The 16,706-nt window shown below is 42.8% G+C and overlaps 1 protein-coding gene across 2 annotated transcripts in view; it reads right to left on the bottom strand.

Moving 5' to 3' along the window:
- MPP7 (membrane palmitoylated protein 7) overlaps positions 1–16,706 on the bottom strand; it is a 279,215-nt gene that overhangs the window by 234,517 nt on the left and 27,992 nt on the right. The gene's annotated exons all lie outside the window — the stretch shown is intronic.

A 16,706-nucleotide genomic window follows, 5' to 3' on the forward strand; every position in this document is an offset into this window, starting at 1 on the left:
TACCAAAATAGTGAATCCGTGTCATTATACATTTGTCCAAACCCACAGAGTGTGCAACACCAAGGGTGAACCCTAATATAAACTAGACTCTGGGGGCACCTGGGTAGCTCGGTCGGTTAAGCATCCGGCTTCAGCTCAGGTCATGACCTTGCGGTCCATGAGCTCGAGCCCCGCGTCGGGCTCTTTGCTGACGGCTCAGGGCCTGAAGCCTGCTTCGGATTCTGTGTCTCCCTCTCTCCCTGCCCCTCCCCCACTCAACTCACTCTCTCTCTCTCTCTCTCTCTCTCTCTCAAAAATGAATAAACATTAAAAAAAAACCTGTAGACTCTGGGTGATAATCAAGTGACAGTGTGGGTTCATCAGTGTAACAAATGTAGCACTCTGGTGGAATATATTAAAAATAAAGGAGATTACGCATGTGTGGAGCAGAGTGTGTGGGGCAATCTCTGTACCTTTCACTCAAGTTTACTGTAAAACTATTTTTCAGGGCAGTTTTAGGTTATTTTTGTTTATTTTTAAAAATTTTTAAATATTTTTTCTTCAAACAAGAATAAATGCTTTTTTAGTCATTCACCCTTTTGTAGTCAATGTTTACTGAACATCATTAGTGAAGACTTTTAATCTAACTTTTCCTAAATTTAATTTTTACTTGGAATTACCAGTAAACATAATACATAATCTCTGCAGTTCTTGAAATTTTCTGTTAAGTTCATTAAGATGCCCCATCTTTAACTTAATAATAACCATCTTCCCACAAATCTACAGAGAATCAGTCACACGCCAAAAAAAAAAAAAAAAAAAAAAAGAATTCTTTTTATATGCAAATTCTTGACAAAACCTTACTTTTGGTGTATTAACACTTAAGGTATGAAATAGCAGAGATTGGTATAGTAATCCCATATTCATTAAGAATTTTTTTAAACTCATTGGTATGTTGGTAGTTGTGTGTAAATTACGTTCTTCCAAGAGTCTTTAAAGATTCCCTAGCATACTATAAGTAAATCTTAACCCCTGTTGATTCATCTTGAAATGAAACGTTTTGATTTCATAACCTTCTGGATAAATGTTGTCTCTATGTAATCTTGTCATCAACAGGGCTACTAAAAATATTATTCAGATGTAAAACATTTTAAATTTTCCTCACTAGTTCCTAACACTGTGTTCAAAGTTTCCTGGCAGAGTGGCAAATTAAGCAATTCTGAATTCTAGAATGTATTTGGGCTTTAAGTAAGGAATTGTGTGGCCTTGTAACTAGCTAGCCTCATAAGAGTTCTGAATTCACAATTTTGTTCTCATCTTTAACTCTCACTTTAACCTAAAGTGAGAACATGCAGGGGAGGGGCAGACAGAGAGAGCGAGAGAATTCCAAGCAGGCTCCACACTGTCAGCACAGAGGCCAACATGGGGCTCGATCCCACGAACCGTGGGATCACTGAGCTGAAACCAAGAGTCGGATGCTTAATGGCACCTCAGGAGTCCTGCTTATTTTGCCCTACCAGACCTTTAAACCATTACAAATCTATAACCAAACACGAACATTTTTGTTTTAAAGTACCAGAATAATCTGCCAGCTACTCTGCTTCATGTAATAACATTCCATGCAAATGAGGCTTTCAGGTTAAGAAAGAATTATCAAGGTACACAAGTCCAAATGTGAGCTCATCTTTTATTTTATTACCTAATGAATGCCAAACTCTGAATTTTAGGCCTCTATGTTTATCTTGTTAATTTATTACTTTCAGGCTTTAATTCAAAAGTGTTTCATTATGATAGGAGAAGTATCTCAAACTTGAATCATTTAAAATGGGAAGAATTTAACGGGACGTTGGTATGTACAGTTTCAGAATATCAATTTTTTTTTCCAAAGTATTTTCAGGTTACTTTCATTCTAAGAATGTTTAAAATATTAAGTACAATGGGAAAAGATAAAATGTTAGTTTCCATTTAATTTAAAAAAATCTCAAAAAGTAGTACATTATAAAATTACATTCACGGGGCGCCTGGGTGGCTCGGTCGGTTAAGCGTCCGACTTCGGCTCAGGTCATGATCTCACGATCCGTGGGTTCGAGCCCCGCGTCGGGCTCTGTGCTAACAGCTCAGAGCCTGGAGCCTGTTTCAGATTCTGTGTCTCCCTCTCTCTGTGACCCTCCCCCGTTCATGCTCTGTCTCTCTCTGTGTCAAAAATAAACGTTAAAAAAAAAAAAATTTTTTTAAATTACATTCACACGTAATCAAAACTTTGGGAAAATTACTTTTATAAAGCTCTGAGGTTATTGGTCCCTTGAAATTTTACCAGGCCCCTTAATGAAAGAAATTCAGTTATTTGTTTTTAGAAATAAACACTTTTATTTCTTAGAAAAAAAAAAAAAAAGTGTCATAAATCTCATCAAAATCAGTCCGTGGCTCTTGAGTTCAGAAGTCAAGGACAGTAACTGTAGCGGCTATGGAAATCAACAAAATCAATTTATAGTCTACTTAACACTACCTAGTACTGGAGGAAAGAGGAGGAGAAAAAGAACAACTAGGAAAAAAAAAAAAAAAAGCCTTCCAAAGTGGGGCTTGAATGGCCAAGATCTAGAAGAAAAGGAAAACACCTAAAGATGTACCCAACATTCCACACTGCTTCCCCCTGAGCACATTCCCAACTCATAAGCAGCAGAGATGCAAGGCTGAGGAGGGAAGCCAGCTGTCACATAGTAGAGGCATTAAAGACAGCCTCTGGCAGTCTCCAGGGCAGACAAAACCTGGAGTTCAGGACAAGTCAGGCGCCGAGGACCCGAGAGGTCAAGACTCCAGAGAAAAGAAAAACACCAAAAAGTGCGTCCAGCACCCTGAGCTACTTTTCTGCTTCAAGTATTCACTGATTCATAAGCAAACAAATGCATGGGGTAAAGAAGCTGAACAGAATGCAGCTAAGAGACTGAGAAGCTGAGCAGAGACAGTCTGTCCCATCAGACAGGAAAGACAAAAATTGGAGGTAGGGGCCTAACAAGGCAGATGTGCACAACTGAATCCCACCAGCTTTCAGTTTGGACCCCTAAAGGACTGCAGCCCGTTGAGACCTCTAAAGAACTTCCCCTGGGTGGTAAGGGAAAGCTGGAAATACACGAGGCCTCACAAAGGGGTTCCCACCCTCAATCAGCTCAACCTCTGAGTGGATTAAGGTGATTCCCCCTATTCTAACTGCCTGTCAGACGCTAAAGGAAATTCTATCATCAGAACCTCTTCAATTTTCCATAATAACCAATATTTAATCAAAAATTACTAGACATACCAAGAGACAGAACCAATGGAAAAAGATAATCGAAAGAAATTCGGAGGTAATCCAGATACTGGAATCATCAGATACGGACATAATTAACCACAGTTTCTACTGAAGAAAATTTAAACCGTGATGGACAATTTCGCCAGCACCAACAAAGTTCCCAAGCGAATGAAATGCACAACCGGAGTAGACAACTACCGAACTTTCTAGTTCATCAAACCTAGATTCAAATCCAAGCTCTACCACCGACCAGCTTTCTTTTCACCCTAAACAGGGAGAATTTTCACAGTAACACTATGAGGAAGAACTAAGTGTCTTGCATAGTGTCTAACATAATAGTCAGTAAACATTAAGTCATGTATGATGGTCAAGAATAGTTATATCAGGATTACCTTGTCCCAGGACTAAGTAATTCCCTGCACACTCCCCCTTCATATAGCAGAGTAATACACTGCTATCAACTCGGTACAGAAGTATCTTTCATGTGAAAAAAAATTACGCCTATTTTTGTTTTGTCTTGAATCACCAATATTGTATTCTGGAACTACCAATACTTTCCTGAGAAAGTATTTTGTAAACAGTAAACAAAAAAAAAAAAAAAAGAAAAAAGTTTATTAACTCCTACTCTGACTCGTTCCCCCAAAAAAGATCGGAGGTACCTTACCGACATATAAACAAGAAACCAGGACTTCAGTTTGTCCCCAGGGCATTGTTTTTCTTTTCCAATGAGAAAAGGACAGATTACGATGGAAGATGGGTACAAAAGTCTCTAGGCAAGACATTACAGTCACGAGACACAGCAAATACCTAAAACCATAACACTTCTGTAGATCTTGGCAATAGTATTTATGCAAGCATTATTTTGCTTGACCCCCAACCCCTTTGATCCTTCCTGTATCAGACCCAAACAACAAGAGGAGGAAGGAAGACCCAGGACTAGAACTCAGTGTTCCTTCCACACTAGCATGCGCGTGCGGTCTTTCCGGCAAAGCCAAGCTGACACCACCAAGATGACAGAAAAGTGAAACAAATTTAAAAAATGGTTTTCAGCTATTACTACCAAAGGTTCTGCAGTTTGTCTACATGTACAACTATTTGGTAAGTTTTCGTGTTACTTAGGACAGACTAAATACGTGCTTTTACTCCTGTTTGGTTTACCGAATAACAACTCAATGCATCCAAAGACCCACTTACTGAGCAACTACCAGGCCCGACACTGGAGGCACAGGTAAAAATGACAGTATCCCTGTCGTGAGGAACAATCTGGGGACTGGGCGAGAGAGCTCCACGTGAAAAGGAAGAGTGGGACAAGAGGCTGTGGAGACACGAAGTTATCACTACACTAAGCAGCTATGAAAGGGAAATTAAAGAGAGCAAGTGGAAGTCCGAACAGAACTTCTACTCAGATCCAACGTCTTGGGGCTCCCCACCTGTGGCATCCCACCCTCCTTCCCAGTTTATTATTACTCTTTAAAATACAGCAACTCTGGGGCGCCTGGGTGGCTCAGTCGGTTGAGCGTCCGACTTCGGCTCAGGTCATGATCTCGCAGTCCGTGAGTTCAAGCCCCGCGTCGGGCTCTGTGCTGACAGCTTGAAGCCTGGAGCCTGGAGCCTGTTTCAGATTCTGTGTCTCCTTCTCTCTCTGACCCTCCCCCATTCATGCTCGGTCTCTCTCTGTCCCAAAAATAAATAAACTTAAAAAAAATTAAAAATAAAATAAAATAAAATAAAATACAGCAACTCAAGATTAAACAGAAACAGCTATGTATCGGTAATTTAAATCAGTAGTTTCCAAACTTGGGTCACTTATACCACCACCATTTACATTACATAAAAAACTATTCTTTCACTTAAACATTTAAAAAAAAAAACAAAAAACGTTATTTTTGAGAGAGAAAGGGCACACGTGCACACATGAGCAGGGGAGGGGTGAGTCAGCCTGATGCGGGGTTCAAACCCACGAACCATGAGATCACGACCTGAGCTAAAGTCGGACGCTCAACCGACTGAGCCACCCAGGCGCCCCTCAGTTAACATTTTGCTTAAATCAAGTTTTGTTTTGTTTTTAACTGAAATGCCCACTTTGGATCCTCCTGAAACAATGAGTTTGATGAGCTAGTTAAGCTTTCTAATATACATGAAAATAAAGGCATAGTGTTTAAAATAAAAATTGTTTTTATGAATAATGCTAAAATAACCCTGCATGTTCACATTTAGGAAACATTGGTATTTTTTTTTAACTCTATTAGCAACTATTTGTAAATTCTTTATTTGTAAGTAAATATTTACAGTGTTATTATGTGACTACATCAGCGTCAGTTCCTTTTTCTACTTGTGAATTAATATATGCTTTATTACCTAAAAAGTACACAGTTATTTCTGGTGGAAATCCATTCTACTCCAGTCACCCTAGCTCTCCATAATAAGGATGCTCTCTACATCTAATTATTAGTTAATAATCTTAAAGAGTTATACAAATCTTCCTCATGCCTACAGACAATTGCAGATGGTTTTTCCCTTCAATCACCTGCCAAGATAAATCAAAACATGAAAAAATACCAGATACCACATTTAAACTATGTTCTCACCAAATAGTATCTTCCTTCTGATGCACTTAAAATGAAAAGGAATACACTGTTTTCATTACATGATACGTACAGGATATGTACATGATACATCTGAACTCAGTGTTGAGGTTCATTTTATGCCCAATTCCTGTGAGAGAATTTAAATATTTGCAATTACCATTGCCAAAGCAATTACACTGTAAGATTATTTTTTAATTAGCCTTGTTCCTTACCAAAGCAAATTAATTTTAAGCCAATTCAGCAGACCACAAAGTCAAGATGAATACTCAATTCAATTATCTTTAATCTTTCAACTAAGAAACATTGTTCTTATCTCCTTTAACTCACTACTTCCCAATCCAGAACAGAGCATTTCAGCAGTCAGAAAGACGCATGCTCAGTAGCAAAGCAGATCTTACACAGAGGGGAGAAAACAACAATCAACACTTCCCTTACTTGCAGTGAGTGTGGCTACACTGGGCCATGATTTACAGAAGACTCTGCAAATCACTTAGTAGGGCTGCAACTCCGTGGTGTTTATCACAAAGGTGGCTTTGCACTCCACTGGCCAGTACTCTTTATGGTGGAATATGTCAAAGGCCAGATCCAGAAGGAGTCACTATCTATACTTCCCCAAGAACTCAAGTAAGGCAAATCACCATCCCTCCCATTATATCCTGGAAATGGTCATCCTTGCATAAAAGTAATCGGATTGGGTCAAAGATGGAGTCGCTCATGCTAAGCCGCATATCAGCAAACCAAAACTTAACTATGTCTCTGTGCCTGGCTCTCCCAGAAAAGGGAGGCCTAGGTCAACCAGTCCACACAAGATACCTGACCTGGATTCCAAGACTTCCCTTAGCTCTAAAGCAGGAAAGTAGCCCCGCTTTCACCTATCAGAAAATGCCCAGTATAACTCCCTTGTTCCTGCTCACTTTGGTCTACAAAAATCTCTTGCCTTGTATAGCTCCTCAGAGCTCCTTGGTCTCTGCCCGATTCATGAATCACTGAATAAGGGGCGCCTGGATGGCTCAGTCAGGCATCCCGCTTCGGATCAGGTCATGATCTCAGGTCTGTGGGTTTGAGCCCCACGTCGGGCTCTGTGCTGACAGCTCAGAGCCTGGAGCCTGCTTCGGATTCTGTCTCTCCCTCTCTCTGCCCCTCTCCCACCTGCACTCTGTGTGTGTGTCTCTCTCTCAAAAATAAACAAACATGAATCACTGAGTAAAAAGCCAATAAGACCCTTAACATTTACTCAGTTGGATTTTACTCCTTAAGGCTAGGACCATCAGTGAAAAGCCACAGTGCCTGTTCACGGTCAACAACACCTCCCTTCTTTCTCTCCCCTCCGAATCTCTCTCTCCTCAGTAGCACAGGTTCCTCCCTCAGGGAACCCTTGAGTATAGAGAGAGTGGCCATCGGAAACACCCCAACAACAATTATGTGGAATACCCTCCAACTTGTTAAGTGATGCTATCTGGTCAGGTGATACACTAATAAATAAGCTTACTCTGTCCTGAGAGAGATTATTAGTCTTACTCTGTATCTCTCCCTTTGTAATTTTTGACTCTATCAGTAAATCAGGGGGCAACTACCATTATAGCTCAGAAGTCGGCACCGTGCACTGAGCGAGGGACCACTGTCACAGGGCCTAAATTGAGTGCCCTAAAAACCGTCATCTGTGTTGTAGGTTACTATTTCAGTTTCATAAGTAATACTCTCCTTTCAGAAGCCACAGACATTTTGAAATCACAGGAGAACTCCGGACCCTTCTGTCCTCAGAAACATTCACGTGACACACAAAAAAGCTGTGTCTATTCTAGGCAGGCCACGGAGCCCGAAGACTCTGAAATCTACCCAGATCAAGAATTCTTGCTCCAGTGGCTTGAGAAGGCTAACACAAGGCCACAACGTCACATTTGGAAAGAAATGCCACGAGTCTGCAATCACATGCAAATCAGGAGCAATTATACAATACCATCAAGAAAAACTAAACCTGTTAGTGGCAGCAGCTTGAGGATTTTAGACATTAGGGATGTGATCTGATGGGGCAGAGGAGGAAAGTCACAGGCTACACACACTAGGTTTGCGTAGTCCTCCAAGTATATCGAGAAAACGGCAATTGTTCTTATCAAATATTGGGGGAGGGGAGGTATTATGAAAGAGCCAAAGGCCCAAAAGTGCCCCTCCTATCCTGTCACCACGTGGTGTCAGCTGGATCTGTGGTTAGAGTCACATTTTTCTATCAGGGTTTTTATTGGGATGAAGAATGAGTTTGGCTCATGAGACATATAGAGGCCATCTTTAAATCAGCACTGAAGCATTCCCCTCCTTAGGGCCTGGCTGTGAAGCAAGACCCGGCACCCAGAAGAGAAGGGGAGGGTGCTGGAGCTGGCCCATAAGCCACAGACGAAAAAGGATGGGAGGGGAAGGGTGGAGATGCCAAGTCTAGCCCGGTGAAGGTGACAAGTCTAGCCCAGCTCAGCAGCAGACTGAGAAGGTGCAGCCAAAGCAGTGACAAAGGTTTTCTCACTGACCAAACTCAGGCCCCCCTGAATTCTTTCTCAACTGGGCCCGACTTCTGGACCTCCACAGTCCTCTGTGCATTGTCCTATTTTAGCAAGAATCCTTATAGATCAGTTTAACCAGACCCTCTTCCACCCCCCAGGATCTAACTGGGGTCCTCATCCTCCAATGACCCCCGGGTAAGGTCTGACCACCATGGCCTACCTTCAGCAAGAATCCTGTCAGGTCGGCTGAGCCAGACTCGCTCCCTCACCCCCTCACCCCTGATGCTTCCTGTTAGTAATTTCCCATCCGGGGACCTCCACCCGGCTCCTTGGCTATAAACTGCCACGGGCTCACATTCAGAGTGGAGTCCAACCTCTGTCTCACTACAAGACCCCACTGCTGTGGTCCCCACAACCGTCACGATGGCCTCCCTTGAATGAAGTCTCCCTTACTTTCAACAAGTCTCAAGAATATTTTTTTTTTTAACTGTTTGAATCGTATTTTTTCTAAAGAAAAACAGGAGCAAGGAAAACATCTGACAAATATGGGAAACTTAGGCATGTTTCAAGCAATGGTAGTAAGTTTTCAAAAGAGGGTATGTGGCAATGCTGAGGGACAGAAGCAGGAAAATGTTTACGTTTAGCCCAGAAAACTTTCTAGCCTCTAGCCTTCATGGTTCTGAGAAGGATGAAAATATGTGCTGGTTGCTACATTCTTAAAGGGCCTCATGACTACCTGTATATCTCACTGACTGTTAATATCAAGCTGAATGATAAGCACCACAGAAATCTTGCAAAAGTAGTTTCCTGAGTAGACATTCAAAGAAGACATTTACGATCTAATATTCCCTGCATGTCTCCTCCCCCTTGCACACGAAGCATACAGAAAAATTATAGCCCTTTGTGCCCACGGGCCCTGTCCCCATGCTACTCAAATAAACTTACTAAATTGTACCATACAATGTCTCAAAAGTTCTTTCTTATGCTCCAGATCTGGCTCAAATGAAAAAACAAGTAAGACGATACTCACAGGATCCATCCAAGTTTATAGGTGGATTTCACCAAGTGTCTCTAACATTTGACTTAACCTGGCAGGGTATCTATATTATTCTAATGCATTGTTGTACCCCAGCAGGAAAAAGGTCCAAATTTGGGCTGGGGCACAAGAATTTGTAGATGAGCTGGCAACTAGGGACAGAAATCATTAACCAGTAGGAAGAGACGCTGTTCCCAAGGCTGAGCCCCACTGAACTACCAAGAGGAGACACCTGCCAGGGAAAGAAGAGACCACATGGTCACCTGTTTAGTGGAGGGAATGAACCTCAGTTTTGATAAAATTAAGGAAGTAACCTAGGCAAATGATGAAAGTCCTGCCTCATTTCAGGGCCATTTAGTAGAAGCAATTCATAAATACACAAATGTAGGCCCAACCACACCAGAAGGGATGGCTGTCCTAAATATTCATTTTATGAACCAGTCGACACCAGACATTCGCCACAAACTGGCAAAGTCAGCCCCAGGCCCTCAAACACCAACCCAGAGGCTGCTGGAAGTGGCCACTGGAGTCTTTAACAGAGATACGGCTCTAAGACAGGAGAACCGAGGGCTAAAACACAGGGCAGAACACAGGCTCAAATATTGGGGGCCGCTAGCTTGGGTCCCCCACACCACCAGGCTATTCAGGGGCAAGAGAAGAAGCCAGCATGAGACAGAAATTCACATAAGACCACTTGCTATAGGTGTGGACACTGGAGTAAAGAATATCCGAATGAACGCTCTCTGCCAGGGCCGTGTCCCACTTACAAGGCACAGGGACACTGGAAAAGGGACTCCCCTCATCTCCAGAGAGTAAGACAGAAACTCATTTTCCAGCCCAAGAGCGACAACCTGAGGAGATGACATGATGGGGCCCCGAGGCTGGTCCGGCTCCTGCGAACATCAAGATGCCCGAGCCCCAGGTCACCCTGGCCGTGGGAGGGAAGTTCGTTGTTTTCTTATTGTTACGGGAGCTACTTACTCTGTCCTGATTCAGCACACCAGCCAGACTCGTCTTTCTAAACCTAAAATTACTGGACTAGAAGGGGAATATCAAACTCGCTGGCTTACGTGGACAGTCCTACTGCAGGGATTTAGAGCAAGTCCCCATTTGTTTGGCAATGCACTCGGTAGACAACTTAGGGACCTTACGTTACCTCAGGGAACAACAGTACAATGTGCCGATGATATTGCAATATGTACCCCACGAAAGACAGCTCGGATCATAATTCTACCATTGTCCTTCTTGGAGAGAAGATACTGAGCATCATCTAAAAAGGCTCAAATTTCTAAACAGAAGGTACCGTACTTAGAATATGAATCAAAGGCGTCTGGGTGGCTCAGTCAGGTAAGCGTCTGACTTCAGCTCAGGTCATGATCTCGCTGTTTGTGAGTTCGAGCCCCGCGTCGGGCTCTGTCCTGACAGCTCAGAGCCTGCAGCCTGCTTCAGATTCTGTGTCTCCTCCTCTCTCTGCCCCTCCCATGCTCGTGCTCTGTCTCTCAATAACAAATAAACATTAAAAAAATTTTTTTTTAGTAAAAAGAATATGAAATCAACTGCTGGACATCGTTCTCTGTCAATCCAGAGAAAAACAGCTATAAGAGAATTGGGACCTCCTGCCACAAAAAAAAAAAAAAAAAAAAAAAAAAAAAAAAAAAAAAAAAAAAAAAAACCAACTCTGAACCTTTTCTGGAATGGCTGGTTTTGCTTTCTATGGATAGCAGGGTTTGGAGTCTTAGTCAAACCTTGGTATGAGGCCACTAAAGGGCCAGATTAAGAGCCTTTAAAATGGAACAAGAAACAACAGGAGGCCTTTCAACAACTAAAACCTAAACTCTCCTAGGTTCTGGTTCTACCAAACTTAGAAAAGTCATTTACCCTATTCACTGCCGAAAAACAGGGCCAAGCCCTAGGAGCACAACCCAAAAACTAAGGCATGAATGGAGACCCGCAGGAAGCAGGACATTTTCCAAAGTCGTTGACAACACGGCCTGAGGACGGCCAGCACGCCTCTGAGCAGTCGCAGCTCCTACGCGACGAGAAGCATCTAAATGTTCAATAGGACAGCCTCTGCCAGTGAGGACTCCTCATCGGGTTCAAGGAATTTTAGAAAGTAAAGGCCATCCATCAGTGAATGACAGGGGGCGGACTCACTAAATTGTCAGGCTATACTTTTAGACTCCCCCGTCTCTCATGCCCGGACCAAACCAGGCTACTGTTGTGTCTGAACATGACAGGAAAGAGATAACAGGATCGGTCTCTTCCAGCCGTCTGGATCTAAAGGGTCAAGCCACAGATAATGCCGCGAAAGGCTGATTTACAGATAGTAGTAGTTTTACACAAGGAAGACAGAAAGGCTGGCTCTGTGATTATTAGTTTAACTTCAACTACTGAGGCCAACCCATTACCGACCAGTACTTGAGCTCAAGAGGCAGAACGGATAGGTCTCACTTGAGCTCTTCAGTTAGCTAAAGGCCTAAGAATTAATACATACACAAATTCAAAATATGCCTCCATGCCTGCAGGCATATAGTGCCATCTGGAAAGAAAGGGGATTTTTTTTTTTTAAGTTTATTTATTTTGAGAGAGAGCGCAAGCTTCAGTGGCAGAGGGGTAGAGAAATGGGGAGAGGGAGAATCCCAAGCAGGCTACACATTGTCAGCACAGAGCCCAATACGGGGCTCGAACTCACGAACCGTGAGGTCAAGACCTGAGCCGAAATCAAGAATCCGACGCTTAATCGACTGAACCAAGGAAAGGGGATTATTAACTAGTCATAATTCCATTAAATATGGACCCGAAACTGTAACTCTATTAGCAGCAGTTAATCTCCCTAAAGAAACTGCTGTAATATATCTTAAAGGACATCAAAAGGGAGAACATTTAGGATCCAAAGGAAGCAATTTCACCATCTGGGCAGCCAAACTGGCAGCTGGAACGGAACTAGTTATAGGAGTCTTCTGTCGCTCTCTAATCCCTTAAGCACTGTCGTTCCCACTTACACTCTAGGGGACACCTGAGCACTTGGGAAAGGACACACTAAAATGGCCTAGGGTATAAAAATGATAAAGGAAAAATCTCTGTCCCTAAGGAAAATCAGTGGAAATTCGCAAGAGGCCTGCACAAGGCTACTCATATGGGAAGAGAAGCTTTATGGAATTTCACCAAACTGGTATTTGATGGAAAAGGATTAAGAGCATCTTTATTTTTTTTAATTTTTTTTAACGTTTTTATTTATTTTTCAGACAGAGAGAGACAGAGCATGAGCAGAGGAGGGTCAGAGAGAGAGGGAGACACAGAATCTGAAGCAGGCTCCAGGCTCTGAGCTGTCAGCACAGAGCCCGATGCGGGGCTCGAACTCACAGACCGTGAGATCATGACCTGAGCCGAAGTCGGACGCTCAACCGACTGAGCCACCCAGGCGCCCCTAAGAGCATCTTTAAAAAGGCATGTAGGGGCACCCGGGTGGCTCTGTTGGCCAAACCTTCCAACTCCTGATTCGGCTCAGGTCATGATCTCACAGCTTCAGGACTTTGAGCCCCACATTGGGCTCTGCGCTGACAAAGTGGATCCTGCTTGGGATTCTCTCTCCCTCTCTCTCTGCCCCTCCCTCCCTCATGCTCACTTTCTAGATAGATAGATAGATACATACATACATAGATAGATAAGGGCAGTAAATCTTGTGCAATATGTGCCCAGATAAATCCAGAAGGTACCTAATGACCACTCTCTCTTTTAACACCTGTCCAAAGACATGGGACATATCCTGGGAAAGACTGGAAAATAGGTTTCACACAAATGCCACCTTGTAAAGGATATAAATATTTACTAGTCTAGACAGATACCTTTACTGGATGGGTGGAAGCTTTCCCACGTAAGACAGAAAAGGCTACTGAAGTAACAAAGACTTTATTAAGGGAAAATCATCCCCCGGTTTGGACTCCCTCAACCTCTTCAAAGTGAAAATGGCTCATCCTTTACAGCCCAAATAACTCAACAGGTAGCCTAAGCCCTTAAAATTAAGTATTTTTCACATACAGCCTGGCACCCTTAATCATCCAGCGAAGTTGAAAAGGCTAATCATAATTTTAAAAGACACCTCACTAAGATGAGCCTAGAAACACAAGAAAACTGAATAACTCTTTTACCTGTAGGTCTCTTAAGAATAAGAACCACCCCATGGGAAAGTTGAGGGTTAAACCTTTTTGAATTAATATATGGTAGACCCTTCCTTACCATTGACTTATCCTTGGACCCAGATTATAATAATCTGTTACACTCTTTTTTTTTTATGTTTATTTTTGAGAGAGAGACAGAGAGACAGAGAGAGAGAGAGACAGAGAGAGAGAGAGACAGAGAGAGAGACAGAGAGAGAGAGAGACAGAGAGAGAGAGAGACAGAGAGAGAGAGAGACAGAGAGAGAGAGAGACAGAGAGAGAGAGAGACAGAGAGAGAGAGAGACAGAGAGAGAGAGAGCGAGCGAGCAAGCGCAGGGGAGGGGCAGAAAGAGAAGGAGACATAGGATCCAAAGCAGGCTCCGTGCTGTCAGCACCCAGAGCCAGAAACAGGGCTCGAACTCATGAACCATGAGATCATGACCTGAGCTTAACCGACTGAGCCACCCAGGTGCCCCTGATACACTTTTCATTTGAGTCTGGATTAACCCATAAAACTCTTAATGAAGCTGCTAATAAAGTACAGCCAAAATTGGACCCTAATGAAATTCAAAATTCTTTGTTAAGTACACCCTACGGAACTAGTCTATTTAAAGGACAGGAATTGGTTCTCCTGCATTGTTTGCCTTCCTAAGTGGAAAGGACCTTACAGGGTCATAGCAAGCACTCCCACTGCTGCAAATCAGAAGGCCACTTGACATGGACTCATGTTTCTAGAATTTAACTCATACCCCCTTCAACACAGGATGACAATGAACTGACTTGATGAGCCCTCATATTCCTATGAACCATTGGAAGACCTCAAATTCCCCTTCAAACAGCAAGATAGGAAAAAATGAAGGTCTTTTTTTCTTTCACTTGCTCTCTACACATGACACCTAAATGGTAACTCTTTTCTACAATAGGCACAACATTATGCTGAGCTACAAAACCAATCTTTGTGCTGAATATGTGTGACTTGCCATCCGTATCAAGCACTTCAGGCCTCCCTTGGTGGGTTTCTCCATGACCAAGTGCAGACTGGCATTATTTACATCAATACATAGCCAATAGGATACATCACCCCAACACCAGCACATATAGGGATATTTCTATTACTAAAAAGGATGTTTCATGCTGGCCTATAGACAATGCCACATGGGACTCTCCAGGCCATAAGAAGCCTTTCTCTTATCCTCAAACCATCAACATTGTAACTGAATATGCCAACCCACAGATAGGCTCACAACAATGAATTCCCCAACTACATAGTCCTTCCTATTGATATACCTAGAAAGGATTATAACAAATATCAGATGGATATATGTGGCTTACTCCCACAATAGGACAAATAAACCAAAAGGCCCTTTAATGCTGGGAACAGAAAAACCATACCCTTGATTCATGGCCCAACAGTACTCACCAAATAGGATGGCTCCCCCCAAGAAGCCTTTGTACCATTTTTTTTTTTTTTTTTTTTTTTTTTTACAGGCCATCAATCAATTCTTTTGCTACTGACTGGACAAGGCAACCAGGCATGAGATGGCCAGCACCTAATGGGACACAATGGTGACATGGGCCAAATTTGTGGCCATGGCTTCCACCAGGCTGGACTGGAAGATGTGCTACATTATGGCTGGATGCAGGGCTGTAGCACTAAGACTATCAAAAGTTCAGCTAATCTTCCATAGCTAAGACAATGAAAGACAAGATCCGTGTCCCATGGGTATGACCATCTGACATTTATTTTTCTTCCATCAGTAGATTTAGAAGATGTCATATTGATGAGGAAACATAAGGCAAGCTGACACCCCACAAACCCCCTCCCCCCAACCAGGTGGGATATGTGTGACATTCCTCAGGCACTACTGGCTGCCCAAGAACAAAGGAAAGGGAAAAACCAACAGTTAACTGATTGAGATCACAGTCCTACAGGACAAATCCCTACAGGACGAGTCAATCAGTTTACAAATGTCTTAGTAAACTACAAGAAAAAGGCAATCTTATCAATAGCCTAACCTCCAGAAACCCAGAGACTCCATTTCCTAGAGTCCTAACATCACCCTCACCTCCATGGTGATGTGGGGAATAAAGACAAGAATAAAATGTAAATAAAATTAAGTTTCTTTGAGAATTTTAAATAAATTCAGCCCATTGAGAAATATTTGAGGTAGGCAGAGTAAAACATTCCTCCAATAAACTCCTGTCTTGTCTTAATGCCTTACTAGAGGGAAAACCACCTTAGCTTAACAATAACAAGGCCTCCAGTATCTTCTGAGTCCTCTTTAGCATAAGAAAATCCTTTTGGATTTTACCTCCATCTCCACAGTATATAATCAGTCACTCTAGACAACTCCAGTGCGGCTCCTTCCGCCCATGGGTCCTGTCCCCATGCCTTAATAAAATCACCTGTTTACACCAAAGATGTCTCAAGAATTCTCTCTTGGCCATCGGCTCCCGAAGCCCCCCACCACTCCAAAACTGCATCAATGTGACACACGGAGGCCCTTGCTACATACACAATGAAGGCCTTAAATGACTCTCAAAGTCTCATTACATTATCAATGAAATAACTCAAATGTGTAAAGCAGTTCTACAAAACAGAATGGCATCCGATGTCTTGACAGCCGTACAAGGAGGAATGTGTCCCATTATTAAAGAGGAGCGTTGTGTCTGCATTCCAGATTCTGACAAAAATATGACAGGATTACTGATCGGAAGAAGGAAACCGGTGCTCTTAAAGACCCTACCTTGTCACTTAATGACCGGTGACACTCCTGGTTGGGAGGTGGACTATGGTTCACCCTCGAGAGTCTTCTCACTGCTCTTCCTTATTTCCATTATAATCATAATCCTCGCGTGTTGTCTCTTTTGCTTTTTTCTCCTCTATTGCCAAGGTGCATGCAAGCAGTTCCTGACTCCTTCACTCAGCGCACAGATGAGTCTTACTACCTGAAACAAATTCATCCCGATGTCCACTCTGGACTCTAAAGCAATGGCCTTTTCTAATAGTTCGCTGCAGGGACAGATGGTGATGAAGTTTGGTCCATACATTGAGACATCTCTATGACCCCTGTGAGCTTGAAGAAGTCACAGAAGATGAGGCGTTCAACCTTCAACAACCTTAAAGATTTAAGGACCAAAAGCTGGTCAGTGGGGAGATGATGAAGGATA

Source organism: Panthera leo, chromosome B4 (assembly GCF_018350215.1).
Source record: "Panthera leo isolate Ple1 chromosome B4, P.leo_Ple1_pat1.1, whole genome shotgun sequence".
In the NCBI taxonomy this organism is placed as follows: Eukaryota; Metazoa; Chordata; class Mammalia; order Carnivora; family Felidae; genus Panthera; species Panthera leo.